This window comes from Pleuronectes platessa, chromosome 11, assembly GCF_947347685.1.
Source record: "Pleuronectes platessa chromosome 11, fPlePla1.1, whole genome shotgun sequence".
Lineage (NCBI taxonomy): Eukaryota > Metazoa > Chordata > Actinopteri > Pleuronectiformes > Pleuronectidae > Pleuronectes > Pleuronectes platessa.
In genome coordinates, this window is record NC_070636.1 from 24,975,428 (window position 1) to 24,991,396 (window position 15,969).

General features: G+C 45.5%; 32 non-coding genes across 32 annotated transcripts; all 32 read right to left on the reverse strand.

The window, feature by feature from the left end:
• Positions 1–398: 398 nt before the first annotated feature.
• Positions 399–590, reverse strand: LOC128452895 (U2 spliceosomal RNA). Its single transcript, XR_008341375.1, has one exon. It is a non-coding gene; the product is annotated as a U2 spliceosomal RNA (small nuclear RNA).
• A 177-nt stretch (positions 591–767) lies between these two features.
• On the reverse strand, positions 768–880 carry LOC128452363 (U5 spliceosomal RNA). The gene has a single exon (XR_008340860.1). It is a non-coding gene; the product is annotated as a U5 spliceosomal RNA (small nuclear RNA).
• Positions 881–1,393: 513 nt separating this feature from the next.
• LOC128451884 (U2 spliceosomal RNA) lies at positions 1,394–1,585 on the reverse strand. The gene has a single exon (XR_008340408.1). It is a non-coding gene; the product is annotated as a U2 spliceosomal RNA (small nuclear RNA).
• Positions 1,586–1,765: 180 nt separating this feature from the next.
• On the reverse strand, positions 1,766–1,878 carry LOC128452478 (U5 spliceosomal RNA). The gene has a single exon (XR_008340972.1). It is a non-coding gene; the product is annotated as a U5 spliceosomal RNA (small nuclear RNA).
• A 514-nt stretch (positions 1,879–2,392) lies between these two features.
• Positions 2,393–2,584, reverse strand: LOC128451854 (U2 spliceosomal RNA). The gene has a single exon (XR_008340380.1). It is a non-coding gene; the product is annotated as a U2 spliceosomal RNA (small nuclear RNA).
• Positions 2,585–2,764: 180 nt separating this feature from the next.
• LOC128452080 (U5 spliceosomal RNA) lies at positions 2,765–2,877 on the reverse strand. The gene has a single exon (XR_008340588.1). It is a non-coding gene; the product is annotated as a U5 spliceosomal RNA (small nuclear RNA).
• A 514-nt stretch (positions 2,878–3,391) lies between these two features.
• On the reverse strand, positions 3,392–3,583 carry LOC128452896 (U2 spliceosomal RNA). The gene has a single exon (XR_008341376.1). It is a non-coding gene; the product is annotated as a U2 spliceosomal RNA (small nuclear RNA).
• A 177-nt stretch (positions 3,584–3,760) lies between these two features.
• On the reverse strand, positions 3,761–3,873 carry LOC128452081 (U5 spliceosomal RNA). The gene has a single exon (XR_008340589.1). It is a non-coding gene; the product is annotated as a U5 spliceosomal RNA (small nuclear RNA).
• A 514-nt stretch (positions 3,874–4,387) lies between these two features.
• On the reverse strand, positions 4,388–4,579 carry LOC128452835 (U2 spliceosomal RNA). Its single transcript, XR_008341318.1, has one exon. It is a non-coding gene; the product is annotated as a U2 spliceosomal RNA (small nuclear RNA).
• Positions 4,580–4,759: 180 nt separating this feature from the next.
• Positions 4,760–4,872, reverse strand: LOC128452083 (U5 spliceosomal RNA). The gene has a single exon (XR_008340591.1). It is a non-coding gene; the product is annotated as a U5 spliceosomal RNA (small nuclear RNA).
• Positions 4,873–5,386: 514 nt separating this feature from the next.
• On the reverse strand, positions 5,387–5,578 carry LOC128452897 (U2 spliceosomal RNA). The gene has a single exon (XR_008341377.1). It is a non-coding gene; the product is annotated as a U2 spliceosomal RNA (small nuclear RNA).
• Positions 5,579–5,755: 177 nt separating this feature from the next.
• On the reverse strand, positions 5,756–5,868 carry LOC128452084 (U5 spliceosomal RNA). Its single transcript, XR_008340592.1, has one exon. It is a non-coding gene; the product is annotated as a U5 spliceosomal RNA (small nuclear RNA).
• A 514-nt stretch (positions 5,869–6,382) lies between these two features.
• LOC128452838 (U2 spliceosomal RNA) lies at positions 6,383–6,574 on the reverse strand. The gene has a single exon (XR_008341320.1). It is a non-coding gene; the product is annotated as a U2 spliceosomal RNA (small nuclear RNA).
• A 180-nt stretch (positions 6,575–6,754) lies between these two features.
• Positions 6,755–6,867, reverse strand: LOC128452085 (U5 spliceosomal RNA). Its single transcript, XR_008340593.1, has one exon. It is a non-coding gene; the product is annotated as a U5 spliceosomal RNA (small nuclear RNA).
• Positions 6,868–7,381: 514 nt separating this feature from the next.
• LOC128451821 (U2 spliceosomal RNA) lies at positions 7,382–7,573 on the reverse strand. The gene has a single exon (XR_008340349.1). It is a non-coding gene; the product is annotated as a U2 spliceosomal RNA (small nuclear RNA).
• A 180-nt stretch (positions 7,574–7,753) lies between these two features.
• On the reverse strand, positions 7,754–7,866 carry LOC128452086 (U5 spliceosomal RNA). Its single transcript, XR_008340594.1, has one exon. It is a non-coding gene; the product is annotated as a U5 spliceosomal RNA (small nuclear RNA).
• A 514-nt stretch (positions 7,867–8,380) lies between these two features.
• Positions 8,381–8,572, reverse strand: LOC128452898 (U2 spliceosomal RNA). Its single transcript, XR_008341378.1, has one exon. It is a non-coding gene; the product is annotated as a U2 spliceosomal RNA (small nuclear RNA).
• A 177-nt stretch (positions 8,573–8,749) lies between these two features.
• LOC128452087 (U5 spliceosomal RNA) lies at positions 8,750–8,862 on the reverse strand. The gene has a single exon (XR_008340595.1). It is a non-coding gene; the product is annotated as a U5 spliceosomal RNA (small nuclear RNA).
• A 514-nt stretch (positions 8,863–9,376) lies between these two features.
• LOC128452839 (U2 spliceosomal RNA) lies at positions 9,377–9,568 on the reverse strand. The gene has a single exon (XR_008341321.1). It is a non-coding gene; the product is annotated as a U2 spliceosomal RNA (small nuclear RNA).
• Positions 9,569–9,748: 180 nt separating this feature from the next.
• LOC128452088 (U5 spliceosomal RNA) lies at positions 9,749–9,861 on the reverse strand. The gene has a single exon (XR_008340596.1). It is a non-coding gene; the product is annotated as a U5 spliceosomal RNA (small nuclear RNA).
• A 514-nt stretch (positions 9,862–10,375) lies between these two features.
• LOC128451834 (U2 spliceosomal RNA) lies at positions 10,376–10,567 on the reverse strand. The gene has a single exon (XR_008340361.1). It is a non-coding gene; the product is annotated as a U2 spliceosomal RNA (small nuclear RNA).
• Positions 10,568–10,747: 180 nt separating this feature from the next.
• Positions 10,748–10,860, reverse strand: LOC128452089 (U5 spliceosomal RNA). The gene has a single exon (XR_008340597.1). It is a non-coding gene; the product is annotated as a U5 spliceosomal RNA (small nuclear RNA).
• A 514-nt stretch (positions 10,861–11,374) lies between these two features.
• LOC128451739 (U2 spliceosomal RNA) lies at positions 11,375–11,566 on the reverse strand. The gene has a single exon (XR_008340272.1). It is a non-coding gene; the product is annotated as a U2 spliceosomal RNA (small nuclear RNA).
• Positions 11,567–11,746: 180 nt separating this feature from the next.
• On the reverse strand, positions 11,747–11,859 carry LOC128452498 (U5 spliceosomal RNA). The gene has a single exon (XR_008340992.1). It is a non-coding gene; the product is annotated as a U5 spliceosomal RNA (small nuclear RNA).
• Positions 11,860–12,372: 513 nt separating this feature from the next.
• Positions 12,373–12,564, reverse strand: LOC128451943 (U2 spliceosomal RNA). The gene has a single exon (XR_008340463.1). It is a non-coding gene; the product is annotated as a U2 spliceosomal RNA (small nuclear RNA).
• Positions 12,565–12,744: 180 nt separating this feature from the next.
• On the reverse strand, positions 12,745–12,857 carry LOC128452328 (U5 spliceosomal RNA). The gene has a single exon (XR_008340826.1). It is a non-coding gene; the product is annotated as a U5 spliceosomal RNA (small nuclear RNA).
• Positions 12,858–13,371: 514 nt separating this feature from the next.
• Positions 13,372–13,563, reverse strand: LOC128452899 (U2 spliceosomal RNA). The gene has a single exon (XR_008341379.1). It is a non-coding gene; the product is annotated as a U2 spliceosomal RNA (small nuclear RNA).
• A 177-nt stretch (positions 13,564–13,740) lies between these two features.
• On the reverse strand, positions 13,741–13,853 carry LOC128452090 (U5 spliceosomal RNA). Its single transcript, XR_008340598.1, has one exon. It is a non-coding gene; the product is annotated as a U5 spliceosomal RNA (small nuclear RNA).
• A 514-nt stretch (positions 13,854–14,367) lies between these two features.
• LOC128451835 (U2 spliceosomal RNA) lies at positions 14,368–14,559 on the reverse strand. The gene has a single exon (XR_008340362.1). It is a non-coding gene; the product is annotated as a U2 spliceosomal RNA (small nuclear RNA).
• A 180-nt stretch (positions 14,560–14,739) lies between these two features.
• LOC128452091 (U5 spliceosomal RNA) lies at positions 14,740–14,852 on the reverse strand. Its single transcript, XR_008340599.1, has one exon. It is a non-coding gene; the product is annotated as a U5 spliceosomal RNA (small nuclear RNA).
• A 514-nt stretch (positions 14,853–15,366) lies between these two features.
• Positions 15,367–15,558, reverse strand: LOC128451740 (U2 spliceosomal RNA). Its single transcript, XR_008340273.1, has one exon. It is a non-coding gene; the product is annotated as a U2 spliceosomal RNA (small nuclear RNA).
• Positions 15,559–15,738: 180 nt separating this feature from the next.
• LOC128452092 (U5 spliceosomal RNA) lies at positions 15,739–15,851 on the reverse strand. The gene has a single exon (XR_008340600.1). It is a non-coding gene; the product is annotated as a U5 spliceosomal RNA (small nuclear RNA).
• Positions 15,852–15,969: the final 118 nt, after the last annotated feature.

Sequence of the window (15,969 nt, forward strand, 5' to 3'; positions counted from 1 at the left end):
GCCCCCATCTGCCAACCAAAATTATACAAGTCTTTATTTGCTCCTGCCCTGACTAGTGATTGGCTTTTAAGCCTTTTTAAGCGATACATCCCTGAACCACTTACATTGGGTCCAAAAAGCTGACTCTGCTTTCTCACCAAGTCTCCCAGAGGATCTTGAGTGAAAACCAGTTTCAGTTTTTGACAAACGCTTCTGATTCAATTTGGAATCCAGTTGAAGCTCATTGTGACCCCGTGCAGAGTCATGCATGATCACTTCACAAGGCAGTGAGTCATCAGAGCGGTTTTGCACACTTGTCAAACTCTGCCAGGCCATTGCCTCAGTTTCATTGACCCAGTGTAGAATTCACCTTTAAAACTCCACAATTGTTTGAGTGTTTGCTTTTCTACAAGGTAAGAACAGAGTGCACCGTTCCCAGCGGCACTGCAATGCTAGGTCGATGCGTGGAGAGAAGGGAGCAAGCTCCAAATTTCTGCTCCTCTTGCCAAAAATCTGCTTAATATGTAGTCCTCATATAGAGGACATATCAGATATTAAACTGATAAGAACAGATACTACACTTGATCTTAGCCAAAAGGCCGAGAAGCGATAATCCACAAGTGTTGGATGTCCACGCCAAGCTCTTGGCGCAATTCTCCCTTGCTGTGGTACCCTGTTTGTAGGTGTGCATAACAATGGCTGCTGCTCATCACCTCCGCCTAAGCTCTTTGTGGACACTTGATTTCTGACCTAGACAATTCTTTGACTTTTCACAATTTCATAAGGATCAGCAATAAAGCAAAGCCTGCCAAAAATAGATTCAACTCATGTTTGTTCCTCTCCACGGAAGTCTTTAGTAAAAGGCGAAAGACTTGTGCGTTATGAAGAGAAACCAGAGTCAGCATGGCCCTCTGTTCGAGAGCAGTGAAGGAGCCTCTCGGTCACAGTCACCACCTACGCGGTGGGCCTCTCTTTGCTTTCCGCATGTCAGATTCTAGTATACAACATTCCCACCACGCCCCCATCTGCCAACCAAAATTATACAAGTCTTTATTTGCTCCTGCCCTGACTAGTGATTGGCTTTTAAGCCTTTTTAAGCGATACATCCCTGAACCACTTACATTGGGTCCAAAAAAATGACTCTGCTTTCTCACCAAGTCTCCCAGAGGATCTTGAGTGAAAACAGTTTCAGTTTTTGACAAACGCTTCTGATTCAATTTGGAATCCAGTTGAAGCTCATTGTGACCCCTTGCAGAGTCATGCATGATCACTTCACAAGGCAGTGAGTCATCAGAGCGGTTTTGCACACTTGTCAAACTCTGCCAGGCTATTCCCTCAGTTTCATTGACCCAGTGTAGAATTCACCTTTAAAACTCCACAATTGTTTGAGTGTTTGCTTTTCTACAAGGTAAGAACAGAGTGCACCGTTCCCAGCGGCACTGCAATGCTAGGTCGAGGCGTGGAGAGAAGGGAGCAAGCTCCAAATTTCTGCTCCTCTTGCCAAAAATCTGCTTAATATGTAGTCCTCATATAGAGGACATATCAGATATTAAACTGATAAGAACAGATACTACACTTGATCTTAGCCAAAAGGCCGAGAAGCGATAATCCACAAGTGTTGGATGTCCACGCCAAGCTCTTGGCGCAATTCTCCCTTGCTGTGGTACCCCGTTTGTAGGTGTGCATAACAATGGCTGCTGCTCATCACCTCCGCCTAAGCTCTCCTTTGTGGACACTTGATTTCTGACCTAGACAATTCTTTGACTTTTCACAATTTCATAAGGCTCAGCCATAAAGCAAAGCCTGCCAAAAATAGATTCAACTCATGTTTGCTCCTCTCCACGGAAGTCTTTAGTAAAAGGCGAAAGACTTGTGCGTTATGAAGAGAAACCAGAGTCAGCATGGCCCTCTGTTCGAGAGCAGTGAAGGAGCCTCTCGGTCACAGTCACCACCTACGCGGTGGGCCTATCTTTGCTTTCCGCATGTCAGATTCTAGTATACAACATTCCCACCACGCCCCCATCTGCCAACCAAAATTATACAAGTCTTTATTTGCTCCTGCCCTGACTAGTGATTGGCTTTTAAGCCTTTTTAAGCGATACATCCCTGAACCACTTACATTGGGTCCAAAAAGCTGACTCTGCTTTCTCACCAAGTCTCCCAGAGGATCTTGAGTGAAAACCAGTTTCAGTTTTTGACAAACGCTTCTGATTCAATTTGGAATCCAGTTGAAGCTCATTGTGACCCCGTGCAGAGTCATGCATGATCACTTCACAAGGCAGTGAGTCATCAGAGCGGTTTTGCACACTTGTCAAACTCTGCTAGGCCATTCCCTCAGTTTCATTGACCCAGTGTAGAATTCACCTTTAAAACTCCACAATTGTTTGAGTGTTTGCTTTTCTACAAGGTAAGAACAGAGTGCACTGTTCCCAGCAGCACTGCAATGCTAGGTCGATGCGTGGAGAGAAGGGAGCAAGCTCCAAATTTCTGCTCCTCTTGCCAAAAATCTGCTTAATATGTAGTCCTCATATTGAGGACATATCAGATATTAAACTGATAAGAACAGATACTACACTTGATCTTAGCCAAAAGGCCGAGAAGCGATAATCCACAAGTGTTGGATGTCCACGCCAAGCTCTTGGCGCAATTCTCCCTTGCTGTGGTACCCCGTTTGTAGGTGTGCATAACAATGGCTGCTGCTCATCACCTCCGCCTAAGCTCTCCTTTGTGGACACTTGATTTCTGACCTAGACAATTCTTTGACTTTTCACAATTTCATAAGGCTCAGCCATAAAGCAAAGCCTGCCAAAAATAGATTCAACTCATGTTTGTTCCTCTCCACGGAAGTCTTTAGTAAAAGGCGAAAGACTTGTGCGTTATGAAGAGAAACCAGAGTCAGCATGGCCCTCTGTTCGAGAGCAGCGGAGGAGCCTCTCGGTCACAGTCACCACCTACGCGGTGGGCCTCTCTTTGCTTTCCGCATGTCAGATTCTAGTATACAACATTCCCACCACGCCCCCATCTGCCAACCAAAATTATACAAGTCTTTATTTGCTCCTGCCCTGACTAGTGATTGGCTTTTAAGCCTTTTTAAGCGATACATCCCTGAACCACTTACATTGGGTCCAAAAAGCTGACTCTGCTTTCTCACCAAGTCTCCCAGAGGATCTTGAGTGAAAACCAGTTTCAGTTTTTGACAAACGCTTCTGATTCAATTTGGAATCCAGTTGAAGCTCATTGTGACCCCGTGCAGAGTCATGCATGATCACTTCACAAGGCAGTGAGTCATCAGAGCGGTTTTGCACACTTGTCAAACTCTGCCAGGCCATTCCCTCAGTTTCATTGACCCAGTGTAGAATTCACCTTTAAAACTCCACAATTGTTTGAGTGTTTGCTTTTCTACAAGGTAAGAACAGAGTGCACCGTTCCCAGCGGCACTGCAATGCTAGGTCGATGCGTGGAGAGAAGGGAGCAAGCTCCAAATTTCTGCTCCTCTTGCCAAAAATCTGCTTAATATGTAGTCCTCATATAGAGGACATATCAGATATTAAACTGATAAGAACAGATACTACACTTGATCTTAGCCAAAAGGCCGAGAAGCGATAATCCACAAGTGTTGGATGTCCACGCCAAGCTCTTGGCGCAATTCTCCCTTGCTGTGGTACCCCGTTTGTAGGTGTGCATAACAATGGCTGCTGCTCATCACCTCCGCCTAAGCTCTTTGTGGACACTTGATTTCTGACCTAGACAATTCTTTGACTTTTCACAATTTCATAAGGCTCAGCCATAAAGCAAAGCCTGCCAAAAATAGATTCAACTCATGTTTGTTCCTCTCCACGGAAGTCTTTAGTAAAAGGCGAAAGACTTGTGCGTTATGAAGAGAAACCAGAGTCAGCATGGCCCTCTGTTCGAGAGCAGTGAAGGAGCCTCTCGGTCACAGTCACCACCTACGCGGTGGGCCTCTCTTTGCTTTCCGCATGTCAGATTCTAGTATACAACATTCCCACCACGCCCCCATCTGCCAACCAAAATTATACAAGTCTTTATTTGCTCCTGCCCTGACTAGTGATTGGCTTTTAAGCCTTTTTAAGCGATACATCCCTGAACCACTTACATTGGGTCCAAAAAGCTGACTCTGCTTTCTCACCAAGTCTCCCAGAGGATCTTGAGTGAAAACCAGTTTCAGTTTTTGACAAACGCTTCTGATTCAATTTGGAATCCAGTTGAAGCTCATTGTGACCCCGTGCAGAGTCATGCATGATCACTTCACAAGGCAGTGAGTCATCAGAGCGGTTTTGCACACTTGTCAAACTCTGCTAGGCCATTCCCTCAGTTTCATTGACCCAGTGTAGAATTCACCTTTAAAACTCCACAATTGTTTGAGTGTTTGCTTTTCTACAAGGTAAGAACAGAGTGCACCGTTCCCAGCAGCACTGCAATGCTAGGTCGATGCGTGGAGAGAAGGGAGCAAGCTCCAAATTTCTGCTCCTCTTGCCAAAAATCTGCTTAATATGTAGTCCTCATATTGAGGACATATCAGATATTAAACTGATAAGAACAGATACTACACTTGATCTTAGCCAAAAGGCCGAGAAGCGATAATCCACAAGTGTTGGATGTCCACGCCAAGCTCTTGGCGCAATTCTCCCTTGCTGTGGTACCCCGTTTGTAGGTGTGCATAACAATGGCTGCTGCTCATCACCTCCGCCTAAGCTCTCCTTTGTGGACACTTGATTTCTGACCTAGACAATTCTTTGACTTTTCACAATTTCATAAGGCTCAGCCATAAAGCAAAGCCTGCCAAAAATAGATTCAACTCATGTTTGTTCCTCTCCACGGAAGTCTTTAGTAAAAGGCGAAAGACTTGTGCGTTATGAAGAGAAACCAGAGTCAGCATGGCCCTCTGTTCGAGAGCAGCGGAGGAGCCTCTCGGTCACAGTCACCACCTACGCGGTGGGCCTCTCTTTGCTTTCCGCATGTCAGATTCTAGTATACAACATTCCCACCACGCCCCCATCTGCCAACCAAAATTATACAAGTCTTTATTTGCTCCTGCCCTGACTAGTGATTGGCTTTTAAGCCTTTTTAAGCGATACATCCCTGAACCACTTACATTGGGTCCAAAAAGCTGACTCTGCTTTCTCACCAAGTCTCCCAGAGGATCTTGAGTGAAAACCAGTTTCAGTTTTTGACAAACGCTTCTGATTCAATTTGGAATCCAGTTGAAGCTCATTGTGACCCCGTGCAGAGTCATGCATGATCACTTCACAAGGCAGTGAGTCATCAGAGCGGTTTTGCACACTTGTCAAACTCTGCCAGGCCATTGCCTCAGTTTCATTGACCCAGTGTAGAATTCACCTTTAAAACTCCACAATTGTTTGAGTGTTTGCTTTTCTACAAGGTAAGAACAGAGTGCACCGTTCCCAGCGGCACTGCAATGCTAGGTCGATGCGTGGAGAGAAGGGAGCAAGCTCCAAATTTCTGCTCCTCTTGCCAAAAATCTGCTTAATATGTAGTCCTCATATAGAGGACATATCAGATATTAAACTGATAAGAACAGATACTACACTTGATCTTAGCCAAAAGGCCGAGAAGCGATAATCCACAAGTGTTGGATGTCCACGCCAAGCTCTTGGCGCAATTCTCCCTTGCTGTGGTACCCCGTTTGTAGGTGTGCATAACAATGGCTGCTGCTCATCACCTCCGCCTAAGCTCTTTGTGGACACTTGATTTCTGACCTAGACAATTCTTTGACTTTTCACAATTTCATAAGGCTCAGCCATAAAGCAAAGCCTGCCAAAAATAGATTCAACTCATGTTTGTTCCTCTCCACGGAAGTCTTTAGTAAAAGGCGAAAGACTTGTGCGTTATGAAGAGAAACCAGAGTCAGCATGGCCCTCTGTTCGAGAGCAGTGAAGGAGCCTCTCGGTCACAGTCACCACCTACGCGGTGGGCCTCTCTTTGCTTTCCGCATGTCAGATTCTAGTATACAACATTCCCACCACGCCCCCATCTGCCAACCAAAATTATACAAGTCTTTATTTGCTCCTGCCCTGACTAGTGATTGGCTTTTAAGCCTTTTTAAGCGATACATCCCTGAACCACTTACATTGGGTCCAAAAAGCTGACTCTGCTTTCTCACCAAGTCTCCCAGAGGATCTTGAGTGAAAACCAGTTTCAGTTTTTGACAAACGCTTCTGATTCAATTTGGAATCCAGTTGAAGCTCATTGTGACCCCGTGCAGAGTCATGCATGATCACTTCACAAGGCAGTGAGTCATCAGAGCGGTTTTGCACACTTGTCAAACTCTGCTAGGCCATTCCCTCAGTTTCATTGACCCAGTGTAGAATTCACCTTTAAAACTCCACAATTGTTTGAGTGTTTGCTTTTCTACAAGGTAAGAACAGAGTGCACCGTTCCCAGCAGCACTGCAATGCTAGGTCGATGCGTGGAGAGAAGGGAGCAAGCTCCAAATTTCTGCTCCTCTTGCCAAAAATCTGCTTAATATGTAGTCCTCATATTGAGGACATATCAGATATTAAACTGATAAGAACAGATACTACACTTGATCTTAGCCAAAAGGCCGAGAAGCGATAATCCACAAGTGTTGGATGTCCACGCCAAGCTCTTGGCGCAATTCTCCCTTGCTGTGGTACCCCGTTTGTAGGTGTGCATAACAATGGCTGCTGCTCATCACCTCCGCCTAAGCTCTCCTTTGTGGACACTTGATTTCTGACCTAGACAATTCTTTGACTTTTCACAATTTCATAAGGCTCAGCCATAAAGCAAAGCCTGCCAAAAATAGATTCAACTCATGTTTGTTCCTCTCCACGGAAGTCTTTAGTAAAAGGCGAAAGACTTGTGCGTTATGAAGAGAAACCAGAGTCAGCATGGCCCTCTGTTCGAGAGCAGCGGAGGAGCCTCTCGGTCACAGTCACCACCTACGCGGTGGGCCTCTCTTTGCTTTCCGCATGTCAGATTCTAGTATACAACATTCCCACCACGCCCCCATCTGCCAACCAAAATTATACAAGTCTTTATTTGCTCCTGCCCTGACTAGTGATTGGCTTTTAAGCCTTTTTAAGCGATACATCCCTGAACCACTTACATTGGGTCCAAAAAGCTGACTCTGCTTTCTCACCAAGTCTCCCAGAGGATCTTGAGTGAAAACCAGTTTCAGTTTTTGACAAACGCTTCTGATTCAATTTGGAATCCAGTTGAAGCTCATTGTGACCCCGTGCAGAGTCATGCATGATCACTTCACAAGGCAGTGAGTCATCAGAGCGGTTTTGCACACTTGTCAAACTCTGCCAGGCCATTGCCTCAGTTTCATTGACCCAGTGTAGAATTCACCTTTAAAACTCCACAATTGTTTGAGTGTTTGCTTTTCTACAAGGTAAGAACCGAGTGCACCGTTCCCAGCGGCACTGCAATGCTAGGTCGATGCGTGGAGAGAAGGGAGCAAGCTCCAAATTTCTGCTCCTCTTGCCAAAAATCTGCTTAATATGTAGTCCTCATATAGAGGACATATCAGATATTAAACTGATAAGAACAGATACTACACTTGATCTTAGCCAAAAGGCCGAGAAGCGATAATCCACAAGTGTTGGATGTCCATGCCAAGCTCTTGGCGCAATTCTCCCTTGCTGTGGTACCCCGTTTGTAGGTGTGCATAACAATGGCTGCTGCTCATCACCTCCGCCTAAGCTCTCCTTTGTGGACACTTGATTTCTGACCTAGACAATTCTTTGACTTTTCACAATTTCATAAGGCTCAGCCATAAAGCAAAGCCTGCCAAAAATAGATTCAACTCATGTTTGTTCCTCTCCACGGAAGTCTTTAGTAAAAGGCGAAAGACTTGTGCGTTATGAAGAGAAACCAGAGTCAGCATGGCCCTCTGTTCGAGAGCAGCGGAGGAGCCTCTCGGTCACAGTCACCACCTACGCGGTGGGCCTCTCTTTGCTTTCCGCATGTCAGATTCTAGTATACAACATTCCCACCACGCCCCCATCTGCCAACCAAAATTATACAAGTCTTTATTTGCTCCTGCCCTGACTAGTGATTGGCTTTTAAGCCTTTTTAAGCGATACATCCCTGAACCACTTACATTGGGTCCAAAAAGCTGACTCTGCTTTCTCACCAAGTCTCCCAGAGGATCTTGAGTGAAAACCAGTTTCAGTTTTTGACAAACGCTTCTGATTCAATTTGGAATCCAGTTGAAGCTCATTGTGACCCCGTGCAGAGTCATGCATGATCACTTCACAAGGCAGTGAGTCATCAGAGCGGTTTTGCACACTTGTCAAACTCTGCCAGGCCATTGCCTCAGTTTCATTGACCCAGTGTAGAATTCACCTTTAAAACTCCACAATTGTTTGAGTGTTTGCTTTTCTACAAGGTAAGAACAGAGTGCACCGTTCCCAGCGGCACTGCAATGCTAGGTCGATGCGTGGAGAGAAGGGAGCAAGCTCCAAATTTCTGCTCCTCTTGCCAAAAATCTGCTTAATATGTAGTCCTCATATAGAGGACATATCAGATATTAAACTGATAAGAACAGATACTACACTTGATCTTAGCCAAAAGGCCGAGAAGCGATAATCCACAAGTGTTGGATGTCCACGCCAAGCTCTTGGCGCAATTCTCCCTTGCTGTGGTACCCCGTTTGTAGGTGTGCATAACAATGGCTGCTGCTCATCACCTCCGCCTAAGCTCTTTGTGGACACTTGATTTCTGACCTAGACAATTCTTTGACTTTTCACAATTTCATAAGGCTCAGCCATAAAGCAAAGCCTGCCAAAAATAGATTCAACTCATGTTTGTTCCTCTCCACGGAAGTCTTTAGTAAAAGGCGAAAGACTTGTGCGTTATGAAGAGAAACCAGAGTCAGCATGGCCCTCTGTTCGAGAGCAGTGAAGGAGCCTCTCGGTCACAGTCACCACCTACGCGGTGGGCCTCTCTTTGCTTTCCGCATGTCAGATTCTAGTATACAACATTCCCACCACGCCCCCATCTGCCAACCAAAATTATACAAGTCTTTATTTGCTCCTGCCCTGACTAGTGATTGGCTTTTAAGCCTTTTTAAGCGATACATCCCTGAACCACTTACATTGGGTCCAAAAAGCTGACTCTGCTTTCTCACCAAGTCTCCCAGAGGATCTTGAGTGAAAACCAGTTTCAGTTTTTGACAAACGCTTCTGATTCAATTTGGAATCCAGTTGAAGCTCATTGTGACCCCGTGCAGAGTCATGCATGATCACTTCACAAGGCAGTGAGTCATCAGAGCGGTTTTGCACACTTGTCAAACTCTGCTAGGCCATTCCCTCAGTTTCATTGACCCAGTGTAGAATTCACCTTTAAAACTCCACAATTGTTTGAGTGTTTTCTTTTCTACAAGGTAAGAACAGAGTGCACCGTTCCCAGCAGCACTGCAATGCTAGGTCGATGCGTGGAGAGAAGGGAGCAAGCTCCAAATTTCTGCTCCTCTTGCCAAAAATCTGCTTAATATGTAGTCCTCATATTGAGGACATATCAGATATTAAACTGATAAGAACAGATACTACACTTGATCTTAGCCAAAAGGCCGAGAAGCGATAATCCACAAGTGTTGGATGTCCACGCCAAGCTCTTGGCGCAATTCTCCCTTGCTGTGGTACCCCGTTTGTAGGTGTGCATAACAATGGCTGCTGCTCATCACCTCCGCCTAAGCTCTCCTTTGTGGACACTTGATTTCTGACCTAGACAATTCTTTGACTTTTCACAATTTCATAAGGCTCAGCCATAAAGCAAAGCCTGCCAAAAATAGATTCAACTCATGTTTGTTCCTCTCCACGGAAGTCTTTAGTAAAAGGCGAAAGACTTGTGCGTTATGAAGAGAAACCAGAGTCAGCATGGCCCTCTGTTCGAGAGCAGTGAAGGAGCCTCTCGGTCACAGTCACCACCTACGCGGTGGGCCTCTCTTTGCTTTCCGCATGTCAGATTCTAGTATACAACATTCCCACCACGCCCCCATCTGCCAACCAAAATTATACAAGTCTTTATTTGCTCCTGCCCTGACTAGTGATTGGCTTTTAAGCCTTTTTAAGCGATACATCCCTGAACCACTTACATTGGGTCCAAAAAGCTGACTCTGCTTTCTCACCAAGTCTCCCAGAGGATCTTGAGTGAAAACCAGTTTCAGTTTTTGACAAACGCTTCTGATTCAATTTGGAATCCAGTTGAAGCTCATTGTGACCCCGTGCAGAGTCATGCATGATCACTTCACAAGGCAGTGAGTCATCAGAGCGGTTTTGCACACTTGTCAAACTCTGCCAGGCCATTGCCTCAGTTTCATTGACCCAGTGTAGAATTCACCTTTAAAACTCCACAATTGTTTGAGTGTTCGCTTTTCTACAAGGTAAGAACAGAGTGCACCGTTCCCAGCCGCACTGCAATGCTAGGTCGATGCGTGGAGAGAAGGGAGCAAGCTCCAAATTTCTGCTCCTCTTGCCAAAAATCTGCTTAATATGTAGTCCTCATATAGAGGACATATCAGATATTAAACTGATAAGAACAGATACTACACTTGATCTTAGCCAAAAGGCCGAGAAGCGATAATCCACAAGTGTTGGATGTCCATGCCAAGCTCTTGGCGCAATTCTCCCTTGCTGTGGTACCCCGTTTGTAGGTGTGCATAACAATGGCTGCTGCTCATCACCTCCGCCTAAGCTCTCCTTTGTGGACACTTGATTTCTGACCTAGACAATTCTTTGACTTTTCACAATTTCATAAGGCTCAGCCATAAAGCAAAGCCTGCCAAAAATAGATTCAACTCATGTTTGTTCCTCTCCACGGAAGTCTTTAGTAAAAGGCGAAAGACTTGTGCGTTATGAAGAGAAACCAGAGTCAGCATGGCCCTCTGTTCGAGAGCAGCGGAGGAGCCTCTCGGTCACAGTCACCACCTACGCGGTGGGCCTCTCTTTGCTTTCCGCATGTCAGATTCTAGTATACAACATTCCCACCACGCCCCCATCTGCCAACCAAAATTATACAAGTCTTTATTTGCTCCTGCCCTGACTAGTGATTGGCTTTTAAGCCTTTTTAAGCGATACATCCCTGAACCACTTACATTGGGTCCAAAAAGCTGACTCTGCTTTCTCACCAAGTCTCCCAGAGGATCTTGAGTGAAAACCAGTTTCAGTTTTTGACAAACGCTTCTGATTCAATTTGGAATCCAGTTGAAGCTCATTGTGACCCCGTGCAGAGTCATGCATGATCACTTCACAAGGCAGTGAGTCATCAGAGCGGTTTTGCACACTTGTCAAACTCTGCTAGGCCATTCCCTCAGTTTCAATGACCCAGTGTAGAATTCACCTTTAAAACTCCACAATTGTTTGAGTGTTTGCTTTTCTACAAGGTAAGAACAGAGTGCACCGTTCCCAGCAGCACTGCAATGCTAGGTCGATGCGTGGAGAGAAGGGAGCAAGCTCCAAATTTCTGCTCCTCTTGCCAAAAATCTGCTTAATATGTAGTCCTCATATAGAGGACATATCAGATATTAAACTGATAAGAACAGATACTACACTTGATCTTAGCCAAAAGGCCGAGAAGCGATAATCCACAAGTGTTGGATGTCCACGCCAAGCTCTTGGCGCAATTCTCCCTTGCTGTGGTACCCCGTTTGTAGGTGTGCATAACAATGGCTGCTGCTCATCACCTCCGCCTAAGCTCTCCTTTGTGGACACTTGATTTCTGACCTAGACAATTCTTTGACTTTTCACAATTTCATAAGGCTCAGCCATAAAGCAAAGCCTGCCAAAAATAGATTCAACTCATGTTTGTTCCTCTCCACGGAAGTCTTTAGTAAAAGGCGAAAAACTTGTGCGTTATGAAGAGAAACCAGAGTCAGCATGGCCCTCTGTTCGAGAGCAGCGGAGGAGCCTCTCGGTCACAGTCACCACCTACGCGGTGGGCCTCTCTTTGCTTTCCGCATGTCAGATTCTAGTATACAACATTCCCACCACGCCCCCATCTGCCAACCAAAATTATACAAGTCTTTATTTGCTCCTGCCCTGACTAGTGATTGGCTTTTAAGCCTTTTTAAGCGATACATCCCTGAACCACTTACATTGGGTCCAAAAAGCTGACTCTGCTTTCTCACCAAGTCTCCCAGAGGATCTTGAGTGAAAACAGTTTCAGTTTTTGACAAACGCTTCTGATTCAATTTGGAATCCAGTTGAAGCTCATTGTGACCCCTTGCAGAGTCATGCATGATCACTTCACAAGGCAGTGAGTCATCAGAGCGGTTTTGCACACTTGTCAAACTCTGCCAGGCTATTCCCTCAGTTTCATTGACCCAGTGTAGAATTCACCTTTAAAACTCCACAATTGTTTGAGTGTTTGCTTTTCTACAAGGTAAGAACAGAGTGCACCGTTCCCAGCGGCACTGCAATGCTAGGTCGATGCGTGGAGAGAAGGGAGCAAGCATCAAATTTCTGCTCCTCTTGCCAAAAATTTGCTTAATATGTAGACCTCATATAGAGGACATATCAGATATTAAACTGATAAGAACAGATACTACACTTGATCTTAGCCAAAAGGCCGAGAAGCGATAATCCACAAGTGTTGGATGTCCACGCCAAGCTCTTGGCGCAATTCTCCCTTGCTGTGGTACCCCGTTTGTAGGTGTGCATAACAATGGCTGCTGCTCATCACCTCCGCCTAAGCTCTCCTTTGTGGACACTTGATTTCTGACCTAGACAATTCTTTGACTTTTCACAATTTCATAAGGCTCAGCCATAAAGCAAAGCCTGCCAAAAATAGATTCAACTCATGTTTGTTCCTCTCCACGGAAGTCTTTAGTAAAAGGCGAAAGACTTGTGCGTTATGAAGAGAAACCAGAGTCAGCATGGCCCTCTGTTCGAGAGCAGCGGAAGAGCCTCTCGGTCACAGTCACCACCTACGCGGTGGGCCTCTCTTTGCTTTCCGCATGTCAGATTCTAGTATACAACATTCCCACCACGCCCCCATCTGCCAACCAAAATTATACAAGTCTTTATTTGCTCCTGCCCTGACTAGTGATTGGCTTTTAAGCCTTTTTAAGCGATACATCCCTGAACCACTTACATTGGGTCCAAAAAGCTGACTCTGCTTTCTCACCAAGTCTCCCAGAGGATCTTGAGTGAAAACCAGTTTCAGTTTTTGACAAACGCTTCTGATTCAATTTGGAATCCAGTTGAAGCTCATTGTGACCCCGTGCAGAGTCATGCATGATCACTTCACAAGGCAGTGAGTCATCAGAGCGGTTTTGCACACTTGTCAAACTCTGCCAGGCCATTGCCTCAGTTTCATTGACCCAGTGTAGAATTCACCTTTAAAACTCCACAATTGTTTGAGTGTTTGCTTTTCTACAAGGTAAGAACAGAGTGCACCGTTCCCAGCGGCACTGCAATGCTAGGTCGATGCGTGGAGAGAAGGGAGCAAGCTCCAAATTTCTGCTCCTCTTGCCAAAAATCTGCTTAATATGTAGTCCTCATATAGAGGACATATCAGATATTAAACTGATAAGAACAGATACTACACTTGATCTTAGCCAAAAGGCCGAGAAGCGATAATCCACAAGTGTTGGATGTCCACGCCAAGCTCTTGGCGCAATTCTCCCTTGCTGTGGTACCCCGTTTGTAGGTGTGCATAACAATGGCTGCTGCTCATCACCTCCGCCTAAGCTCTTTGTGGACACTTGATTTCTGACCTAGACAATTCTTTGACTTTTCACAATTTCATAAGGCTCAGCCATAAAGCAAAGCCTGCCAAAAATAGATTCAACTCATGTTTGTTCCTCTCCACGGAAGTCTTTAGTAAAAGGCGAAAGACTTGTGCGTTATGAAGAGAAACCAGAGTCAGCATGGCCCTCTGTTCGAGAGCAGTGAAGGAGCCTCTCGGTCACAGTCACCACCTACGCGGTGGGCCTCTCTTTGCTTTCCGCATGTCAGATTCTAGTATACAACATTCCCACCACGCCCCCATCTGCCAACCAAAATTATACAAGTCTTTATTTGCTCCTGCCCTGACTAGTGATTGGCTTTTAAGCCTTTTTAAGCGATACATCCCTGAACCACTTACATTGGGTCCAAAAAGCTGACTCTGCTTTCTCACCAAGTCTCCCAGAGGATCTTGAGTGAAAACCAGTTTCAGTTTTTGACAAACGCTTCTGATTCAATTTGGAATCCAGTTGAAGCTCATTGTGACCCCGTGCAGAGTCATGCATGATCACTTCACAAGGCAGTGAGTCATCAGAGCGGTTTTGCACACTTGTCAAACTCTGCCAGGCCATTGCCTCAGTTTCATTGACCCAGTGTAGAATTCACCTTTAAAACTCCACAATTGTTTGAGTGTTTGCTTTTCTACAAGGTAAGAACAGAGTGCACCGTTCCCAGCCGCACTGCAATGCTAGGTCGATGCGTGGAGAGAAGGGAGCAAGCTCCAAATTTCTGCTCCTCTTGCCAAAAATCTGCTTAATATGTAGTCCTCATATAGAGGACATATCAGATATTAAACTGATAAGAACAGATACTACACTTGATCTTAGCCAAAAGGCCGAGAAGCGATAATCCACAAGTGTTGGATGTCCATGCCAAGCTCTTGGCGCAATTCTCCCTTGCTGTGGTACCCCGTTTGTAGGTGTGCATAACAATGGCTGCTGCTCATCACCTCCGCCTAAGCTCTCCTTTGTGGACACTTGATTTCTGACCTAGACAATTCTTTGACTTTTCACAATTTCATAAGGCTCAGCCATAAAGCAAAGCCTGCCAAAAATAGATTCAACTCATGTTTGTTCCTCTCCACGGAAGTCTTTAGTAAAAGGCGAAAGACTTGTGCGTTATGAAGAGAAACCAGAGTCAGCATGGCCCTCTGTTCGAGAGCAGCGGAGGAGCCTCTCGGTCACAGTCACCACCTACGCGGTGGGCCTCTCTTTGCTTTCCGCATGTCAGATTCTAGTATACAACATTCCCACCACGCCCCCATCTGCCAACCAAAATTATACAAGTCTTTATTTGCTCCTGCCCTGACTAGTGATTGGCTTTTAAGCCTTTTTAAGCGATACATCCCTGAACCACTTACATTGGGTCCAAAAAGCTGACTCTGCTTTCTCACCAAGTCTCCCAGAGGATCTTGAGTGAAAACCAGTTTCAGTTTTTGACAAACGCTTCTGATTCAATTTGGAATCCAGTTGAAGCTCATTGTGACCCCGTGCAGAGTCATGCATGATCACTTCACAAGGCAGTGAGTCATCAGAGCGGTTTTGCACACTTGTCAAACTCTGCTAGGCCATTCCCTCAGTTTCAATGACCCAGTGTAGAATTCACCTTTAAAACTCCACAATTGTTTGAGTGTTTGCTTTTCTACAAGGTAAGAACAGAGTGCACCGTTCCCAGCAGCACTGCAATGCTAGGTCGATGCGTGGAGAGAAGGGAGCAAGCTCCAAATTTCTGCTCCTCTTGCCAAAAATCTGCTTAATATGTAGTCCTCATATAGAGGACATATCAGATATTAAACTGATAAGAACAGATACTACACTTGATCTTAGCCAAAAGGCCGAGAAGCGATAATCCACAAGTGTTGGATGTCCACGCCAAGCTCTTGGCGCAATTCTCCCTTGCTGTGGTACCCCGTTTGTAGGTGTGCATAACAATGGCTGCTGCTCATCACCTCCGCCTAAGCTCTCCTTTGTGGACACTTGATTTCTGACCTAGACAATTCTTTGACTTTTCACAATTTCATAAGGCTCAGCCATAAAGCAAAGCCTGCCAAAAATAGATTCAACTCATGTTTGTTCCTCTCCACGGAAGTCTTTAGTAAAAGGCGAAAGACTTGTGCGTTATGAAGAGAAACCAGAGTCAGCATGGCCCTCTGTTCGAGAGCAGCGGAGGAGCCTCTCGGTCACAGTCACCACCTACGCGGTGGGCCTCTCTTTGCTTTCCGCATGTCAGATTCTAGTATACAACATTCCCACCACGC